Here is a 5,398-nt window from a genome sequence, read left to right on the forward strand (position 1 = left end):
ACAATAGTTGTTATTACCCATTCCTTGTAATATCTACGTGATTGATGTGCCAGTTATCAATGAGGGCTATTAGCACAATGGGTATTATTACCCATCCCTTGTAATATACACGTGATTGATGTGCCAGTTATGTCTGAGTGCCACCTAGCATAATGGGTGTTTTTACCCATCCCTTGAAATATATACGTGATTGATGTGCCAGTTATCTATGAGTGCCACCTATCACAATGGGTGTTATTACCCATTCCTTGTAATATCTACGTGATTGATGTGCCAGTCATCACTGAGGGCCATTAGCACAATGGGTATTATTACCCATCCCTTGTAATATACACGTGATTGATGTGCCAGTTATGCCTGAGTGCCACCTAGCATAATGGGTGTTTTTACCCATCCCTTGAAATATATACGTGATTGATGTGCCAGTTATCTATGAGTGCCACCTATCACAATGGGTGTTATTACCCATTCCTTGTAATATACACGTGATTGATGTGCCAGTTATGCCTGAGTGCCACCTAGCATAATGGGTGTTTTTATCCATCCCTTCAAATATATACGTGATTGATGTGCCAGTTATCTCTGAGTGCCACCTAGCACAATGGGTGTTATTACCCATCCCTTGTAATATATACGTGATTGATGTGCCAGTTATCCATTTGTGCCACCTAGCACAATGGGTGTTATTACCCATTCCTTGTAATATCTACGTGATTGATGTGCCAGTTATCACTGAGGGCTATTAGCACAATGGGTATTATTACCCATCCCTTGTAATATACACGTGATTGATGTGCCAGTTATGCCTGAGTGCCACCTAGCATAATGGGTGTTTTTACCCATCCCTTGAAATATATACGTGATTGATGTGCCAGTTATCCATGAGAGCCACCTAGCACAATGGGTGTTATTACCCATTCCTTGTAATATTTACGTGATTGATGTGATAGTTATCACTGAGGGCCATTAGCACAATGGGTATTATTACCCATCCCTTGTAATATACACGTGATTGATGTGCCAGTTATGCCTGAGTGCCACCTAGCACAATGGGTGTTATTACCCATCCCTTGTAATATATACGTGATTGATGTGCCAGTTATCCATGAATGCCACCTAGCACAATGGTTGTTATTACCCATTCCTTGTAATATCTACGTGATTATGCGCCAGTTATCCCTGAGGGCCACCTATCACAATGGGTATTATTACCCATCCCTTGTAATATCTACGTGATTGATGTGCCAGTTATCCATGAATGCCACCTAGCACAATGGTTGTTATTACACATTCCTTGTAATATCTACTTGATTGATGTGCCAGTTATCACTGAGGGCCATTAGCACAATGGGTATTATTACCCATCCCTTGTAATATACACGTGATTGATGTGCCAGTTATGCCTGAGTGCCACGTAGCATAATGGGTGTTTTTACCCATCCCTTGAAATATATACGTGATTGATGTGCCAGTTATCCATGAGTGCCACCTAGCACAATGGGTGTTATTACCCATTCCTTGTAATATCTACGTGATTGATGTGCCAGTTATCACTGAGGGCCATTAGCACAATGGGTATTATTACCCATCCCTTGTAATATACACGTGATTGATGTGCCATTTATGCCTGAGTGCCACCTAGCATAATGGGTATTTTTACCCATCCCTTGAAATATATACGTGATTGATGTACCAGTTATGCCTGAGTGCCACCTCGCACAATGGTTGTTATTACCCATTCCTTGTAATATCTACGTGATTGATGTGCCAGTTATTCATGAATGCCACCTAGCACAATGGTTGTTATTACCCATTCCTTGTAATATCTACGTGATTGATGTGCCACTTATCACTGATGGCCATTAGCACAATGGGTATTATTACCCATCCCTTGTAATATACACGTGATTGATGTGCCAGTTATGCCTGAGTGCCACCTAGCATAATGGGTGTTTTTACCCGTCCCTTGAAATATATACGTGATTGATGTGCCAGTTATCCATGAGTGCCACCTAGCACAATGGGTGTTATTACCCATTCCTTGTAATATCTACGTGATTGATGTGCCAGTTATCTCTGAGTGCCACCTAGCACAATGGGTGTTATTACCCATCCCTTGTAATATATACGTGATCGATGTGCCAGTTATCCATGAGTGCCACCTAGCACAATGGGTGTTATTACCCATTCCTTGTAATATCTACGTGATTGATGTGCCAGTTATGACTGAGGGCTATTAGCACAATGGGTATTATTACCCATCCCTTGTAATATACACGTGATTGATGTGCCAGTTATGCCTGAGTGCCACCTAGCATAATGGGTGTTTTTACCCATCCCTTGAAATATATACGTGATTGATGTGCCAGTTATCCATGAGTGCCACCTAGCACAATGGGTGTTATTACCCATTCCTTGTAATATCTACGTGATTGATGTGCCAGTTATCTCTGAGTGCCACCTAGCACAATGGGTGTTATTACCCATCCCTTGTAATATATACGTGATTGATGTGCCAGTTATCCATGAGTGCCACCTAGCACAATGGGTGTTATTACCCATTCCTTGTAATATCTACGTGATTGATGTGCCAGTTATCCATGAGTGCCACCTAGCACAATGGGTGTTATTACCCATTCCTTGTAATATCTACGTGATTGATGTGCCAGTTATGACTGAGGGCTATTAGCACAATGGGTATTATTACCCATCCCTTGTAATATACACGTGATTGATGTGCCAGTTATGCCTGAGTGGCACCTAGCACAATGGGTGTTTTTACCCATCCCTTGAAATATATACGTGATTGATGTGCCAGTTATCAATGAGTGCCACCTAGCACAATGGGTGTTACTACCCATTCCTTGTAATATCTACGTGATTGATGTGCCAGTTATCCCTGAGCACCACCTAGCACAATGGGTATTAATACCCATCTCTTGTAATGTCTACCTGATTGATGTGCCAGTTATCCATGAGTGCCACCTAGCACAATGGGTGTTATTACCCATTCCTTGTAATATCTACGTGATTGATGTGCCAGTTATCCCTGAGGGCCACCTAGCACAATGGGTATTATTACCCATCCCTTGTAATATATACGTGATTGATGTGCCAGTTATCCATGAGTGCCACCTAGCACAATGGGTGTTATTACCCATCCCTTGTAATATATACGCAATTGATGTGCCAGTTATCCATGAGTGCCACCTAGCACAATATGTTGACAACACAGCAGTATATACCACTGGCTGCATTACTGATGCCATCGTCGCGCATTGCCGGGAAGGTGGTCGCCATGTTCGCCTGATGCCGGACAAACGCCGCCAAAACTACGGCAATCTATTTCACCAAATGGCGCCCAGTCATCCGCCCGAATATTTCGATTGCACGTGTGCAGGTGCCCTGTTCCCCGACAATGACCCATATCGGGTTCTAGGTTGATTACAAGTTGCTACACCTCTGTCATGGGGAGTATGTCGCCAACAATGGGCAAAATCTGACCAGGGCTTTGTACCCACTCTTTCACAGTAGGGAATTTAACCTGCATAACGAGCTCCGCATCTACTGTATGGCTCTGCTGCACGGGCCACGATTAGTGTGACCGGGATGCGGACGTTGCAGCGCCTGCAGAACAAGGTGCTCGGGTGGAGCCTGCACCCCCCGCTACCTACGCGAATTGTCACCCTCCGCGAGGAAGTGGATATCGTCCTCCTAAAGACGGTCATACGCAACAACTCGCGGACGCCCTATGAGAAAGTGTATGCCCTGCAGGACACTCCATGGTTTACGCCACGTTGGGACCACACTTCCACACCGCCGGCATCGACATCCGGTTCCCCTAACCGTCCCAGAATTCTGACCGTGGCTAACGATAGACCTGGCACGCCCACCACCTACGCATCCTTTGGCAAGCACTCGACCAGTGTTGTTCTCGGGACTCTTTGGTGTGCGGTATTCAAGATGCTGTTATTGCTCTCGCCGAGTGTGGTCGTTCAGCGACGTTTGTGTGGACCGCGGGCCACATCGGCATTCCAGGAAACGAACGAGTCGATCGGTTGGCCAAGCTCTGAATGGTCTGGCTTGAACACGCCATATAAGGCCCGCACGGTCAAGTCGTTCACGGCCGTACGGAACTCGTCCTTGAGGGGCATGCGTAGGACTCAGCTGTTCTCTGTCGTATCCAAATTGGACGCACGCGATTGACCCATAGCTGTCTCCTTCGCCGTGAGAACCCGCCCCTGTGTCGCTGTGATGCAGGGCTGGCAGTGGTCCATCTTCTGATGGACTGTCGCCTTTTAGCCCCCTTGTGGCAGTCCTAAAATTTACCAGCTGCACTTCTTAAATCCTTTGTGACGATGCCTCTATAGCTGACTCAGTTTCAGGTTTTTTCCGTGCAGTTGGGTTTTATCACTCGCTCTAGTGTGGGCGCTCTCGCACGATTTCTCAAGCTACACCCACTCCAGCGACTTTTTAAATTGTGACGTGGATACGAAAATAGTGTCTTTTATGGTAACGAGTTGTGTTGGTACCTCTATCAACGCTTTCCAGCTGGAGGTTCTTCGTTTGTAGTTCAGTGGTTGACCTTTTACCTGATCCACCAACCACTGTAGTCTATTTTACTCTACTCAAATATTTGCTCTGCTCCTCTTAAGTGTCCTCTGTTTTGTGTTACTGCAGTGTTCATTTTAGGCCTGTACCCCTCGGTGCTCTCTCCCTCTGGGTGCAGAGGTTACGCTTTTACTGTATAGGCGTTCTACAAGTACGTCTGTTTGGAACTGGGACTGATGACCACGATGTTTAGCCCCCATCAAACCCCAAAACCAACCAACCAACCAACCATCCTTTGGCGGGACTAGCCCCCATTCTACGTCCAATACTTTCCCACCCCACCTGCCGACGTTGGGATGAAATTTTCTGCCTGACTGATGTAGTACCGTCACCGTCGGAGGGTGGTACGGGACTGCAAATCCCACCAACCACACCTCCAAAGTGTATTGCAGTGACGCAGTGTCACTGCCCTGTGGATAAATTTGTTGCCTCACTAACACAGTTAGACCGCAAAAGACCGGTGATGCTGCATTGTAACCACGAAGAAACCAAAAAACAAATTACTAGGTATGTGACTGTAGTTCTTCTCTTCTTCTTATTCTTCTTCTTCTTACTTAGCGTTTGTCCAGCGTGCTGGCGGGGTCCGCTGTTTTGGCTCGTTGTCGCCACAGCTTGCGATCTTGTGCCTGATCTACATCTACATTTATACTCCGCAAGCCACGCAACGGTGTGTGGCCGAGAGCACTTTAAGTGCCACTGTCATTACCTCCCTTTTATGTTCCAGTCGCGTATGATTCGCCGGAAGAACGACTGCCGGAAAGCCTCCGTGTGCGCTCGAATGTCTCTA

The sequence above is a fragment of the Schistocerca gregaria genome, chromosome 10, assembly GCF_023897955.1.
Source record: "Schistocerca gregaria isolate iqSchGreg1 chromosome 10, iqSchGreg1.2, whole genome shotgun sequence".
In the NCBI taxonomy this organism is placed as follows: domain Eukaryota; kingdom Metazoa; phylum Arthropoda; class Insecta; order Orthoptera; family Acrididae; genus Schistocerca; species Schistocerca gregaria.